Here is a 17,305-nt window from a genome sequence, read left to right as displayed (position 1 = left end):
GGCCTAACCTGTGAAAAAACATTCAGTTCTCTGATGTTTCAATTGCCAATTAGACCAAAGCTTCTTATCATATAGCATAGGTGTGTTGTAATAATACTGGCTAGATCAAAGTAATAACATGAGCAAATTTCCAAACTGGGAAATTGATCGATATGACACTAATAATGATTTCATTTCTAGTCACTGAGAGAGTGATAGTCTTAATACCAAATCTGTTTTTTGTAGTTTTGTGTGGGAGGGGTGGTAGAAAGAAATCTCTATCTGTTTTAAAGAAATGTGATTTTTTAAAAAATCATAATTTAGGAGACTAAGCTGTAACACAATGTGAACATACCAAATCCATGCTTCCTGGACCAATATGCAAAGTGAAGCACAGCTCTCCTTCAAAATTAACACTTTTCTGCATTTTGTGATTCAGCTCTCTAATCAAATGCATACAAAAATGCATGCTAGTGAAAAGTGAGTGCAGGAATGTGTATAATGAAAATAATGTACAAAAACATATTCCATTAGGGAAAATAGCTTGCAAAAATGCATATACTAGACAAAATTGCAGACAAAAATAGGTATATTAGAAATGAAAATGAAACTGTACATGAATTTTGCATGTAGGCTCTGTTTATTTAAAAAAATCACAAAAGCATGCAGAAATGGGGTGAACCAAACATATGATTGGATAAATGAGAAACAGAGAGGAACAAAAATTAATAGAGTCATCCATTCTTACCACAATGAAGTAGTCTCCATTTATTTAGGCACCATTTTGTACAGTTATAAGCCCTGCAACTGGGCCCACAAATTTTATTCAAGCAAGTATATGTTACACTGGTTACATGTGGCAAAGGCCTGACCTTTCAGTGCATAAGAGAGGCTGACAGCTCTAACAGACTAATCAACATGCTTGACTAATGAAACTGCATAGCAAGCATGAAGATTTCAATTGATTTTATTTAGGATGCATATTGCACTGTGGTAAACAACACTACATTCGAGCAATGAAGTGAGGATGCTTATTCAAACAGTTCAGGTGTTTATATATGTGAAATACATTTAATCCTCTGTTGCATTTTAGTTTTTATTATGAATTTGATTATTTATTTAAAGCCCTTTCCAAAGGCTTCCAGAGCAGCATACAAATATTGCTAATAAGAATATGAACAATGCTGCTTGGCCCTTTGTCAGTCAGTTCCATCCATGTCTCAGTTTGACTGCTATAGTAGGTTTTCCACTGAATTCTTCCAATTGTCTTCAGTGGGCCTTCTAAACGGTTGTTGCTATGTGCCTTCAAGTCGATTTCGACTTATGGAGACCCTATGAATCAGCAATCTCCAATAGCTCTGTTATAAAGCACCCTGTTCAGATCTTATTCGTTCAGGTCAGTGGCTTCCTTTATGGAATCAATCTATCTCTTGTTTGGTCTTCCTTGTTTTCTACTCCCTTCTGTTTTTCCCAGTATTATTGTGTTTTGTAGTGAATCATGTCTTCCCATTATGTGTCCAAAGTATGATAACCTAAGTTTCATCATTTTAGCTTCTAGTGATAGTTGTGGTTTAATTTGTTCTAACACCCAATTATTTGTCTTTTTCACTGTCCAGGGTATGCACAAAGCTCTCCTCCAACACCACATTTCGAATGAGTTTATTTTTCTCTTATCCACTTTTTCACTGTCCAGCTCTCACATCCATACATAGAGATTGGGAATGGTCTGAATGATCCTGCCTTTAGTATTCAGTGATATATCTATGCATTTGAGAACCTTTTCTAGTCCTCTCATAGCTGCCCTCGCCAGTCCTAGCCTTCTAATTTCTTGACTATTGTCTCCATTTTGGTTAATAACTGTGCCAAGGTATTGATAATCCTTGACAAATTCAATGTCCTCATTGTTAACTGTAAAGTTACATAAATCTTCTGTTGTCATTACTTTAGTCTTTTTGACGTTCAGCTGTAGTCCTGCTTTTGTGCTTTCCTCTTTAACTTTCATCAGCATTCATTTCAAATCATTACTGGTCTCTGCTAGTAGGATGGTATTGTCTGCATATCTTAATATTGATATTTCTCCCTCCAATTTTCACACCTCCTTCATCTTGGTCCAATCCCACTTTCCATATGATATGTTCTGCGTATAAACAAATAGGGTGATAAAATACACCCCTGTCTCACATTCTTTCCGAATGGGAACCAATCGGTTTCTCCATATTCTGTCCTTACAGTAGCCTCATGTCTAGAGTATAGGTTGCTTATCAGGACAATCAGATGCTGTGGCACCCCCATTTCTTTTAAAGTGTTCCATAGTTTTTCATGATCTACACAATCAAAGGCTTTGCTGTAATCTATAAAGCACAGGATGATTTTCTTCTGAAATTCCTTGGTCTGTTCCATTATTATGTTTGCAATATGATCTCTGGTACCTCTTCCTTTTCTAAATCCAGCGTGGACATCTGGCATTTCTCGCTCCATATATGGTAAGAAGAGAGCCAGTGTGGTGTAGTGATTAAGGTGTTGGACTACGACCTGGGAGACCAGGGTTTGAATCCCCAAAAAGCCATCAAGCTCACTGGGTGACCTTGGGCCAGTCACTGCCTCTCAGCCTCAGAGGAAGACAATGTAAACCACCTCTGAATGCCACTTACCATGAAAACCCTATTCATAGGGTCACCATAAGTCGGAATCGACTTGAAGGCAGTCCATTCATATGGTAAGAGCCTTTGTTGTAGAATCTTGAGCATTACTTTACTTGCATGATATTAAGGCAATAGTTTGATAATTACTGCATTCCCTGCGATCCCCTTTCTTTGGAATTGGGATATATATTGAACGCTTCCAGTCTGTGGGCCATTGTTTTCTTTTCCATATTTGTTAACAAATTTTTGTTAAAATTTGGACAGATAAAGTCTCAATAACTCGTAGCAACTCTATTGGTATGCCATCTGGTGATTTCTTTCCTCCAAGTATTTTAAAATTAGCTTTCACCTCACATTCTAAAATTTCTGGTTCTTCATCATATGATTCCTTCGTGAATGAATCTGTCATCCTTGCATCTCTTTTATAGTGTTCTTCGGTGTATTGCTTCCATCTTCCTTTTATTTCATCTCGGTCAGTCAGTGTGTTCCCCTGTTGATTATTCAACATCCCTACTCTTGGTTTAAATTTCCCTTTCATTTCTCAAATCTTTTGGAATAGGGCTCTTGTTCTACCCTTTTTGTTGTCCTCTTCTATTTCTGTACAATAACTATTGTAATCATTCTCTTTGTCCCTACATACTAGTCGCTGTATTGTTGCATTTAGGGTTTTGACTGTGTTTCTATCTCCTTTTGCTTTTGCTTTCCTCCTTTCTTTAACCATTTTAAGAGTTTCTTCAATCATCCATTGAGGTCTTTCTCTCTTTTTAACTAGAGGTATTGTCTTTTTGCATTCTTCCCTGATAATGTCTGTGACTTCACTCCATAGTTCTTCTGGTTCTCTATCAACTCAGTTTAAAGCCTCAAATCTGTTCCTTATTTGATCTTTATATTCTTCTGGGATATTATTTAAATAGTATTTTGTCATTATGATTGCTTTGTTCTTCTTCTTTAGCTTTACTCTGATTTTTGATATTACCAGTTCATGATCTGTACTGCAGTCTGCTCTTGGTCTTGTTTTCGCAGAAAGTATGGAACTTCTCCGTCTTCTGCTACCAATTATATAATCAATTTGATTCCTATATTGACCATTTGGTGATGTCCACGTGTACATTTGTCTTTTCGGTTGCTCAAAAAATGTGTTTGCAAGAAACAAATTATTGGCTCCACAGAATTCAATAAGTCTCTCTCCTGCTTCATTTCTGTCTCCTAAGCCACATTTCCCCACAATGTCTAGTTCTTCTCTGTCCCCTACTTTTGCATTCCAGTCCCCCATGAAGATCATCACATCTTGTTTTGGTGTGTGATCAATTTCTTCCTGTACTTCTGCATAAAATCTCTCCAATTCCTCTTCTTCTGTGTTTGTCGTTGGAGTGTAGACTTGGATAATGGTTATGTTAATAGCTTTCCCATTTAATCTCATTCATATCACTCACTCAGACCTTGTGTTATAGCTCTTAATTGCGTTTGCTACATCACTATTAAAGCAACCCTGTTTCTTCTTAATTTCTCATTTCCTGCATAAAATATTTTGTAGTTGCCTGATTGAAAATGTCCCATTCCTGTTCATTTTAATTCACTCACGCCAAGTATTGTAATGTTGATGCGTTCCATTTCTTGCTTGACAACTTGTAACTTTCCCTGGATGTAAGAATGTTTCTTACATTCCATGTTCCTATTATGTACGTTGTACAACTCCAGACTCTCCTTTCGCATCAGCCTCTGGGCTTCCATTTGGCTTTGACCCAGTGGCATCATTAGTCAGAGTGCTACTCATACTTGTTCATTATTCTTCCCCAGTAGCTTGCCATCTGACCTGGGGGGTCTCATCTTCTAGCACTATCTTGTGTATCTTCTAGACTAAAGAACCTAATATTTATCTGTACATTATTAGAGATGATTACGTTTAGTATGTAGCACGTTTGTCACAATGATGTGTCACCAAATCACATTGCACCTGTTTAGGTGTTAATATTCTCTCTTGCTGACAAATGCCACCTCACCATTTTTTAGTGCAGGAGAGTTCAGGTCTCTTGGAAGGGAGCCAGTGCTTTTCTGTTTTGAAAAAATAGTGACAAAAAACTCATTCTGCAACTATTTTCAGAAACATCTATCAGACTGTTTGAATTCAGTGCAAGTACTTCTCAGGATTATCCTTGAACTAAAAATTTCTGTTTCTCATATTTCATGCTGCATTAAGGTCGCCTGCAAAGTTTAAAATATGCATTATATATAATAAGGATTTCTTAGCCTCACTTATGAAAGCATCTTCAGTGTATCTGTGTTGAGATACCAATATTTATTTTGAATCACCATATTAATAAATCTATGGACAGGCCATTCATTAATGAAAGAAAATGTTTTCTTTCCAGCTTTAATGAACAAATGGTCGGATGGGGGTTCAGATCTAGACTTCTAATCCCAGTTGTATAGACTACCACAAACCCAGTAATGGGTGAAGGCATTCTAAATCCAGAACCCCTTCATTTTGCATGGTTTGCGGGGGCTGTGAAATGTTCATCATACATCACTGAATTTGTAGCCAGCCTTAAGGTTTTTTTATTTGCAGAAAACCCCAAAACATAGTTCACCATATATAAAAATACAAAAAAGGCACAATATACTAGTATCAACTATATTAATTCCATTATAAAAATATATTTATTCAAGTCTCCATTGGCTAATCATAAAAAAAATTGCTGAGACTGAGAGTGATGTCATGTGGGTGAAATTGCGAGAGCAAAATGGCAACTACAAAAGCTATTGTAGGGTAACACTATGGGGTAAGTGACCTTCATATTTATTTTTGTAGGAAGAAATATGTACCCCCTGAAAACACCATCCAAATTAGGTCTATTTATATGCCTTGAACTATTAGATTGGAAGTAGAGGAATCCCAGTGAATGAATGAATAAATGAATGAATGAATATCAACATATAAGAATGCAAACAAAGTAGAGGTATGCCCTGTATATGAGATGGGGGAAGGAGACCCTCACTCCTAAGAAAAACAAAAGGAGCCAAAGTAACGACAGTGTAACAGAGAAATAAAGCATTTTGCATCTGCTGTGATGTCCTTGAGTGAGTTATTTTATTCTCCAATACAGTGAAACGATGGCTTCCATGTTATATTTTGTAACATGAAATGAGAGGGGGAGAGAGGCTGAATGAAATCACAGCCTTTGTAGAATAACAGAAAAGCCCCATTGGAAGCTCTTCATTACTGTACTTTTCAGAACAGAAAAGACAAACTGCTTCTGCAGTGGCACAGGTCCAATCTCTAACTAGAATCGATTGCTTTGCCAACACTGAGCACAAAAGATGTTCATTGTTTGCAAACTGTGTTTCGTGCAGAGCCACCTTTTTTATTGCTTGCAAAACTGTTGATAGGTGTGTGTCTGCACGTGTGTGTGTGTTGTGTGTGTGTGTAAGGGCTTTCCTCCCTCCCCCTTTGCAGAAACTCCCACAGCGAAGAACCTACAGCTGACTCTGTGCTTCCTGTCCCAGAGGGCGGGAAAGCTTTTCACTTCACAGTATGGTTTCTTCATAATAACTGTGTGACAACCGCCTGCCAGTGTTTCTGAAAAAGCACTGGCCAAAATTATAATGAAATTACGTATGTTAAGCTACTCGCTAGGGAGGCTTTTACAAGAAAAATGACTTCCTTTATATGCTCCGATAAAATTCCTCAGTGCCCGCCCGGTTACCTAAAAGAGATTGGGCTAAATGAGAATGGCAGTGTGGGTCACAGAACGTACTCTGTACCAGCGCTTAGCTGCAGGACACACTGACTGCGACTATAGGTTTTTGTGTCACTAGAATTTCGACTTCACCAGAAGTCGGCTGATGTTAACTTTGCAAAGCTGTGTTTTTGTTGCCAGCTGTACTCCCATGGGGTGCATTCAATAGGATTCCAAATTACAGAGAGCTGCTTTCTGCTGGAGAGCAATGCTTTATTACATGGTCTTTGGAAAACAATGCAAACAGCTGACATGAGACTATGAATGATCCTGCACAGCATTAGTATGGGTATACACGGGTGCACGAATTATAGCTGAGGCAACCATTATGGCATGTTGGGCCTGCTGTTTCTTACCTTGGAGATTGAGAACTGGCTTCAGTTTTCACAGATGCACCCTTTCTCCAAAATTTATTTTTAATTCTTTTTCCCCCAGACCATATTTCCGATGGTGAACCTCCAGCAAAATATGTGGGTGATTTTTCACATCCTCCTTCCTCTTCCACCTTATTCTCTGTCCCACAATGCTGTAGCTGCCAAAGGTCCCTCACACCTTTTTATCCTTGGACCTTCCTTTCATGCTCTGTGTCTCTTCTGTTTCAGAGTTATGGTCTCATTCATCAGTTCTTCCTTTGGGCTTCAGCTTCTCATCCCACTACCTATTATCTACTGTCTCCTTCAGATACTCTGTCTCTGGGCCTTTTCTTATTTAGCTTCAGACCTCAGGCACTTTCCCACTCTTTTCATCCACTCCATTTCAGGAGCACACCTCCCCTTGGGCGCCTCCCTGCTTTCCCTTTGGCCAGTGGAGGCTAGTCCACTAGGGCAAACAGGGTGCTGCCCCACCAACTTCAGTCTGCCGTCAGCTAGCCCCCACCTGCCTGCCTTCTTTCTTACAAACAGTCTAGGGGACAGCACTGGCTGTCAGCTTCCTCCTGTTTAGGTTCAGTGTTGCCCATATAGAACACCTGAGGGAGGAGGATAGGGGCAAAACTAGAATTAATTGATTCGACCTGTCATTGGCTCCACCTACTGTTGGCCTCTCTGCCTTCCACGCAACCAGCCTAATGGGCACTAGCCACTACTGCCTTTGGCTTGTCCCCCCACTCCCAATTTCCGTCCTTTCCATAACACCTCTCCCTCAGGCTTCATCCTCCACCTACCCTTCTCATTCTTATGACCTATTTCATCCATCTTAATTAGGCTGGCCTTGAATCCTCTCTTTGGAGGGTTGCCAGGGGTCAGTCCTCTATTTGATGGAGTCATCTCTTTGGAGAGCTGTTCACTGCAACTCTGGTTTAAAGATAAAGAATCATAAAAATAAAGAGCAGGGGCCTTGAAGTTGCCTGTCTACACTTGGACAGCAGACAGGTGCCTGCTGAATTAACATCAACAGTTGGCATGTGGACAGTAAATATAGCAGGCACACATAGTCTTCCCCACTAAGGTGAAATGTATTGTATCGCTATTTAAAATATAATAATTATTTCTACATTTGCATTTATACATGTAAATTAGCATAGACAAATTTAATGCCAATCTTTTGTCTTTTTCTATGATAATGCATTTCTTCTTTTTTGGGGTGATGCATAAGTGACCACCTTACACTTAATTCCTCTTCCTGTGACCACCTTCATAGCCTTCAGGCTTTCTGCATCTTTCTAGTCCCCTACCAAAACATGCAACTCTTCTTCTCCATCACCCTTCTCCCAGAAAAACGGACCTTTTCATTTTCCAGACAAAAAACCCTGCACTGTCAGTGAATTGTCAACATCTTTCTCTATACTGATTAGAATATTTTCATTGACATCATGGTAACTCAGCCAATGGTTAATAACTGCAACATACAGGCAGGTAATGACCATTTAAAACCTATTATAAAATTCCTAATTCAATAGTCAGATTATGTTAGCTTTTGCCTTCTTGATGGTCTGTTTATTGCTTAATGTGTACATTTCTAGCTTCCATTATGTGATGAACAACTACTTTAAACAACACTGTATATTGTAAATATTCAAATGAAAATAATAATCCTGAGTGTCAGCTGCTGGGCACATAGAGTGGGAAGCCATTATCTGCATGTCCTGCATGTGAGTGCTCAGAGTCAAAAAACAAAAACCTGAGCTGATGCAATATTCCAAAACATGGCAGGGCTTTTGTTGTTGTTGTCTGGTTGCTGTTGGAAATGTAATGCTAGACTAGATGAACCTTGGTCAGACCCGGCAAGACAGTACTTACATTCTTATATTAAACTTGAGTCTAGAAGCCCTGTTCAAGCCCTATTATCCTTTCAGTTCACCCAAAGCTACCAATAAACAGCGAAGATATTTTTTAAGTCCTAAAGTTTCAGATATTGCTTAGGCTCAGGTTTTTATGGGTCTCCAAAGGCAAGGAAGTTCTGCAATTGTGGGGCAATATCTGAAAATGCCTCTTTCTGTGTTCTTGTGTACAAATTTGGTGCACAGATGGTATCATCAAGAAGGCATTCTCAGTTGATCTTCACAGTTGTAATGGGATATAGGGGAGGAGGCAGGCTCTTAAGTATGTTGGGCCCAAGCTGTTGAGGACTTTGTAGGTCACGCTAAATGTGGTCATTTGTCTCACAATAATTTTGTCTCCTAATAGGGTTAAAAAAAATCATGATCATGATTCAATGAGTCTTAAAATATGTTTCCTCCCCGTCTTCTCATATGGCTCGCAGGCAGTAATTGAAAATTTATTATCAATATTTATGCCCTTCACCAGAGGAATTGGGGAGAAAGTGCTGGAAAATGAATGCAAAACCGTATATTGACTGAGGTACATAAAGGGAATGAAAGCTGTCAAACAGCATGGACCATCTGTTGGGTGGCAAGGCACACGCAGCAATGCACAGCCTGCACATTGCTCCATTCATGGATTGGTGTCCTTGTGATTAAATTAACACGTTAACACACTCTGACTTAGGTGTAAGCCCCACTGAACTCAATGGGACATACAATATTTATTATTATCGTTACAATAATGATTATTATTATTGTTTAAATTTCTCTCCCCACTACCACCACCATGAGGTGCCAGGGCAGGTTACAATTTAAAAATACAATATTAAAATCAGCTAAAACAGATTACAGTCAAGAGAACAGGCTGGATCTTAAAATATATATCTCTCGGGTATCAAAAGCCAAGGTAATATTGTTCCCACAATTGGCGGGGATGCATTTGTTCCCCCCCTTAAGAAGATGTTGCAAGAATAAATCTGTGAAGGAAGGTTTAGCGGGGACATGGGGTGAGGCCAATTATGAAGGGGCTGGGTGTGGCTTATAAGCCAGCTCCACCCCTAACTCAGCCTCTTCACTTTCCGCTGCACCCACTCTTCCTCTCTGTAATTTTTTGATGGGATTCTGATTTCAGCTCCCTCATGTTTTGCCTACTTCATACTGCAGGGATTTAATTTATTTGGCTTTCGGAGTGGTGAGGTCAGCTCACCTTAAATGGCGTGGAGTTCAGGCAGGTGAGGAAGATGGAGGGGTAAACAACAGGTATACTGAGGCATTATTGGGCAAAAGGCAACTTTTAGGGAACTGCCAGTGACTTGTGCATCGGGGTGAACGCCAGGACAGCGGGGCCACAATGTGGAGGTGGGGTACACACCCAAGGCTCAGCCAGCAAGGAGGGACGGATTTGCTTCCCTATCCTTGGCTGGGGAGCCACAGCCAATTGCTGCTGACATGCCCAGGGGACTGGAGGGATTTTGCCCTACCAGGTAGAGTTTAGTCCTCACCTGCCTGAGCAGTGTGAATTTGGCTTGAATTGGTTTGGATTTGGTTTAATTTGCTCAATTCGGTCAATTCAACTGCAGTTCCTCCAAAAGGGGTTTGTTATATTTGAATAAATATAACATTGCACCAATATTATGTCTCTGTCTTCTTTGTGGGTGTGGTGGCAAAGAGATGCATCTTCATCACAAGACGAAAACTACTTCTGAGTAGGCATGCATAGGATAGCATTAGAAAACAAATCTGATGGAATCTGAAAAATTATAACACCCATTGGAAACTTATTTTTGTGGCTGTACTATGTCACTGTTGTTGGAACCTCTGCATTCTATTACTTTCTACTGTTTTCTGGATAAAATGGAAAAGCAAAAGATATTATATTTTTAGTTTGAAGTACAAGAGCATATATTCTACCTAGACACAACAAATAACAAAAACAAATAGGGATAAGAAAGCACATAACAAACACGAATGGACCCACAGCCCCAAAGATTTAAAAGGTAGATTAGAACACAATTACTATCATTAGTCAGGCAAGTGTATCTTTTCAAAAGGATAAATGAGACGACAGAGGACAATGAACATGAAAAATACCACATAACACTTTTGCATAAAAATCAAACCACAGCAAAACATATGCATGCTTTTCAACTGCTTCTAATTTCCCAGCTGGGATTTCATTAATGTGTCCAGCAAAATATGTTTTCCATGTGAAGATGCTTTAAATTGTCAAAGGTCAATCGGGTGTATTGGCATTTAGAAAACAAAGTATCCCATAGTATTATATGCTCCTCAAATTAAGCAATTTGTGAAGTGGACACATGAGATGTTGGAGATATGCCCTTAAAAATGGGAGAGAAACAGTATTAAGTAAATGAACACACATTCATTTTTGGACTTCTGCAGTGGCTTGAACCATTTGTGTATAGGCTACAAAAATTATTCTAATGTTCCCTAAGTAATCCTCTGCCTCTGTCATGGAGAATATTGAATAAAATGTTGAATTCCAAATGCTCCTTGGCATCAAGGCAAAGAGTGGGTTCCAAACTCATTAATTTTCTTAATAGTAATCAGAAATTTCAGAAATCCTACTGCACATATAAGCCGTTGCATTAGTCAGATGCCTAATATGGTTGGCTGGGGAGGGGAGGAATGTACGTTCCTTTGACCAACTAGAGTGAATGCTTACTACTAGCTGCCTTCAAGGAATCATAAAATGTACCTTCAAATTGTCTCTAGACACAGAACTGTGGGTAATATCTAAGTGGTTGTACATGTTCTTGCTTTGCCTGAGCTTTTTTGAAAAGATGTGGTGTTAATTCAAGCAGTTTTATTTAGCAATTTCAGGGTTTTTTTTAAGAACAGCAATATTTGTGTAGCTTAGTAAGTATAAAAATTTTATTTATTTATTTATTTAATTATTTTATTTATATCCCGCCCTTCCTCCCAGCAGGAGCCCAGGGCGGCACCCCTGACAAAATGAACATCAGAAAGCTGGTTCATGCAGAAGGAAGTCACTATTGTTGCTAAAACTACCCCAGCTGAAAAGTATTGCAAGCACTCTATCCAAACTTACACATTTTCAATTTATATAATGACCCTTGACCTTAGATAAGTCATATATAGACAGATCCTTTCTTGGGAGAACAAACAGTTATCCTCTTATTTGGAGGATACACCTGTAGGTGTGTGTGGCTCCTGGTAGTGGGGTATTTGATTATTGGGGATATCGATAATCTTCATGCAGATTGTTTAGTGACTTGCATGCCTGGTGTGAAGATTGGGGTATCACACATTGTCCAGAAAGTATGGCTGGGAAGAAATCTGGCATCATGATGCATGGATGTGTGGAAAGGTAGTTGTGTGGCCCTGGGAGAAAAATTTAGGTTGCCAGGTAGATGATTACAAGCCAGAACTATAATCATAGCCTTCTTTGAAATACTATCCATCTCACATGCAGGGTGAGCTAGATAGGCAGAGTTGAGGACTCAATGCACGGATGAGACAATGATGTCAGCATGAGTGGGTAGGATTTGTCAGGCACTTGGGAATGTTTCAGGACAAACCAGGCCTGTACAATAGGGATGGGCTCTACTTGAACCAGGATGTAACCAAACTGTTGGTGCATAAAATAAAAAAAGCTGGCAGAACAGCTTTTAAACTGATTGCTGGAGGAAAGTTGACAGAACTAAGGAGCATCAATTTGGGATAAATCATCCCTAAGGGATGAAGGTGAAAATATTTATGATTGTCCCAATGGGGGAGAGATAGAACTAGGCAATGAAACATAAGAATTCAATTCAAAGAGGCCAAAGTGTCATAGGGTAAAACATGTCATAGACCTGGGGTTCTTCAGGGGGTTTGTGAACCAGGCGCAAAAAAAAAAATCAATTTCCAGTGAAATAAAATATATTGCATTCATTCAATCATTTATTTGGTCCATAGCTTTCATCAGATTCTCCAAGGGATCCATGACCCAAAAAAGGTTAAGAACCACTACCATAGACTTTTATAGAGAGACACTATCTATATGCATTTAGTGCCCTTGACACAAGATAGGTGAGATAGAGTGCTGCTTTGTTTTAAAGGTGAACATAGATATAGTGGACATAAAGGGGACCTGTTGGGATGGAGCTAACCCAGTGGGACATAGTTATCTCTAGATATAAACTCAAGGACAGGGAAAGGCTTACTGGGATGGTGCTGCTCTATATGTCAAAGAGGACATAAAGTCCAACAAGCTACAAATCCCCAAAGGAGCAAGCTCCTCCACAGAACTACAATGGGTGGCAATACTAGGGTCCAAGAGTAATTTAATGGTGGGGACACACCATTGCTCCCTTGATCAAAATGCCCAGGGTGATCTTGTGATGGAGAATGAAATCAAGGAGGTATTCAAGGGAAGAGATGCTCTGGTAATGGGTGACTTCAGTTACACTCATATAGACTGGGTACATGTGTGTTCCAGTCACAATGAAGATATAAAATTTCTAAGTACCCAAAATAACTGTAGCCTAAAACTGTTGGTCATGGAACTGAGTAGAGAGGAAGTGACCCTGAACTTAATCTTAAATGGTACCCAGGATCAATTCCAAATTATTCCTGATCGGGCTCCATGTTTGAGGCACATTTGAATCTAAAGTGTGCAAAGTCTACTAGACACCCAAAGCACCCACACAATAGTGGAGATCTGAAATTAGTCCAAGTTCAAAGTTTTCTTGAAAACATTTGAAGCCCTGAATGACTTGGGACCTGACTATTTGAAGGAGTACTGTGACGTTCCCACTTTGGCTCCCCCTGTCAGGTTCCCACCTGCTTGTGGCTACTGCCTTTCACTAGGCACCACCTCAGGACACCACCAGTCAGGATCGTCATTTTTATTTTTTCTCACTCCGCTCTAGCACAGATCTCACAAGGTCCCACTGCTAGGCAGCACCACCAGTCACTCCCTGTAAACAATACTGCTAGAGACTTTGCCTCAGTCTCTCTATAGCTTGTTACTTTGTGTCTGGGTGCCCTTGCTGTCCACAACCCCCTTGTATCTGTCTATAAAGCATACAATCCTGGGTTGCTCTGGATACTTGACGTTGTTACAATATCTCCGTTCACCGCTGCCACCATTAGATACAGTTTCCCTTCAGCCTTGGTAATTACTCTGCCCTCCCTTCTGGTCTGTATATCCCCAGCCAAGGATCAGGCTTTTGGTAAACCAATAAAAGTATTTATTTGATAACACTAGGAAATAACAAGATTACTTTAGGAATGTTTAACAAGCGTATGGTTTCATATAGTGTCACTCTTTATGTTTCTGGTCATATATATACTGTCTAAATATCAGCTAAATATAATCCAACCCTCCCTCAGAACTCTGCCAACCAACCCATCCAAATAACTCTCCACTAATGACTCTCCAACAACTCTCACCAACCAACCCCCTCTCAACTGTCATCCTCCCATTTATACCTTCAACCATCAAACACTCAGCCAATCATCATCCAGCATTCTCCAGCCTTCCAACCCATGCTGTCCCCCCTCATTCAATTCACTTACCATATATCCCTTAATAAACCCGCACTTACCATATTTACAGGTTTTAACATATAAGGACATCACAAGTACCTCTCATATATAGTTTCCCCCAGGAGTTATGATCTGCTGGGGAAGACCTTCTTAGTATCCCAACATTAAATAACATGAGAAAGGGCCTTCTCTGTGAGGGTGCCCCTGGTTGTTGACCTCCCCCCCAATTTGGCTGGTGCCTCTGCTGCTTACATTCAGATGCCAACTTAAAACTTGGCTATTTCTGAGGCAACTAATATTCAGCTAGATTGTGTGATGACTGCAGTTTTATTGTTGCAGATTGTTTATTTTTATTGTGTTTTTTTTTACCGTACTGTGCCCTGAGATCTTTGGATATAGGGCGGGCTACAAATATTTTAAATAAATAGTTGCCACAGCTAACAAAGCAGATGTTCCATTTATGCAGGAGAAAAGGTAAACTAAGGATGGAGGAAATTACCGCAGACACAACAGGCACCTGGAATGTACTTCAAGAGCAATTATAATCCCAAGAATGTAGTCTTCAGAATACTTATTACTTAGATGAGAGCCTCACTAAAAATCATTCAGACCATGGTATTCCTGATCTCTATATGTGAATGTGAAAGTTGGACAGTGAAAAAAGTGGATAAGAGAAAAATAAACTCATTTGAAATGTGGTGTTGGAGGAGAGCTTTGCGGACACCATGGACTGCAAAAAAAAAGACATATAATTGGGTGTTAGAACAAATTAAACCAGAACTATCACTAGAAGCTGAAATGATGAAACTGCAGTTATCATACTTCAGACACATCATGAGAAGACATGATTCACTACAAAACACAATAATGCTGGGAAAAAGAGAAGGGAGGGGAAAAAGAGAAGGGAGTAGAAAAAGAGGAAGGCCAAACAAGATTGATTCTATAAAGGAAGCCACTGACCTGAACTTATAAGATCTGAACAGCGTGGTTCATGACAGATGCTATTGGAGGTCACTGATTCATAGGGTCACCATAAGTCATAATTGACTTGAAGGCACATAACAAAGTGAGCATGGTTTGGACTGGTTTATACGTAATCTTGGGAGTAAGTTCCAGTGAAATCATTTGAAACTTCCATAAACATGATAAAGGGTGAGATAACTACCTTTCTTGATACTGAGGAACCATCCCAAATGAAAAATAATCACCATGTGTCATAAATTATGTCATATGTTACATTGCACAGTCATATAAAAGGGCTGGATCAAGACCCTGTTATTTAAACAAGTTAGTTCTATTGATCCCAACAGGAACCAAGTTCAACTAAGTTAGTCTGGATCCAACCCAATATCTGTAAAAAAAGAGGGTTGCTGCAGAGAGATTGAACCACATTTCGCCAATGTGATGAATATGTGGAAGTAATGTTCAAATTGGAGCCCATGAAATGGAAAAGTATCTGCTCGGTGGCTAGTTGGTCTGAGCTTGTGTCAGTGTACATTTTACTCATGAATGGCCGTAGAATGGACAACAATCTCAAATCCATGCACCAATTATATTAAAAAAATCATCACCAGCATTGCCAAGATTTAATAAAGGGGAAAGGTTGAATAAAAATTATAACTGAAGGAAGATGAATATGCATTATTCTGTAAACTGCCCTTTTATGGTTTGCTTCTTGCTTTATATTGTTGCATTGCTCTTATCAAAATCTGTTTCTCCTTCTTCCCATCAGGGTCATTCATTGCTGGAAAAAGTTTCACCATTGCAACTCCCACAAAGGCAGATGTGACATTCTGAGACGTCTGTGGAATAGCTGGCCCTAAAATGACTCTGTTTAATCAGGAGTGAAGTAAATGTCAGCGATTCAATGTTCTAGATCAGTAGTTACCAGAATTGATACATCTTAATCGAGTAATTAGGTGGCTTTTTGTTGTCATCGTTTGGTGTTTCCCACATCGGAGAAGGGAACAGATTTGCTGCTTTGCTCCGATGACTGCCAGCAGCAGTGTTTGTTGTTAACAAAGACATTTACACCTAACCACCAGTTGGCAGGTGTTAACACTTTGTTACTTGCTATTCCCACATGCTGAGAATTGTGGGAAGGCTGCCAAGCTCTCTGTCTTGAGCAACACTTTAGTTTTACAACAGGAACAACAACATCAACAACAGAAAAGCAATTAAAAAAAAGGAATACAAGCAATGGAAACAAAAGTGCCAAGCTTCTGGCCTAGTGCCTTTACCTGGAGGAAATATTAGGATTTGTGAAATATCTTGGCATTTCTTTCTTTTATGAGGGGATGAAGACAGTTGGAATGGGAGGATGTTGACCTTCTAGTCATGGTGGGTACAAAATGTGCTTGCCACAAAGGCTTGACAACTGGATCTAGGGCACAATATTCAGATATATTTTGCAGTTAAGAGAAGGAATGTTGTTTATTAATACAGCTTCAAGTTTTGTGAAAATATTAGTGAAAAGAAACAGAATTTTTTAAAAATGCCATTCTGGAGGGTAGCTTTGAAACATGGGAAGTGTTTATTTCATGCTAGTTATGTTTTTCTACCTGTGGATTCATGCAGTATTTTAGATAGTGACTGATCCAAGGATGAATCTTAGAGCCCAACTCTTTGAGCAGTTGAACTGGGTGATAAGGATACAGAATGGGATGAAAAGATTGAAGCACCTGCAACATGTCACACCTTGCGCTGGCTGGCGGACCAGCAATAAGCAAAGTTGTTGTGTAGCTCAGAAAAAGACAAGTTCAGAAAGAGGAACAGAGGTCTCGAGATGGATATAAATTTGACTTAGCTGAAGATGATGTATCTTTTGTCATGGAGTTGGCTATGCTGGTCCAAACCTATTTACCACCTGATGTATTGTAATTAGGGCTAAGCAAGAATGGCCTACCAAAATTCTCCATGTCATTTGTGGCTGGAGAAATGAGAGGGCGTTTTGTTGAATATTCAGTGTGGGAGTTCTCCAAGAGTTTTGTCTCCGAGAGTTCTCTTCTGAGAAATGTTGGCTCACTGAATGTTGAATGAAGCTCTCCTATTAATTTACATTGGTGGATGAAGGAAGCAATCGGCTAAGAGAGGACTGGAAGGCGTAGGGATCAAATGCTTCATTGCTATCTTCAACAATAGTAAAATAATATTAAACAATGTTAATGTTA

Source organism: Rhineura floridana, chromosome 1 (genome assembly GCF_030035675.1).
Source record: "Rhineura floridana isolate rRhiFlo1 chromosome 1, rRhiFlo1.hap2, whole genome shotgun sequence".
Classification (NCBI taxonomy): Eukaryota; Metazoa; Chordata; class Lepidosauria; order Squamata; family Rhineuridae; genus Rhineura; species Rhineura floridana.
This window is presented reverse-complemented; position numbering follows the sequence as displayed.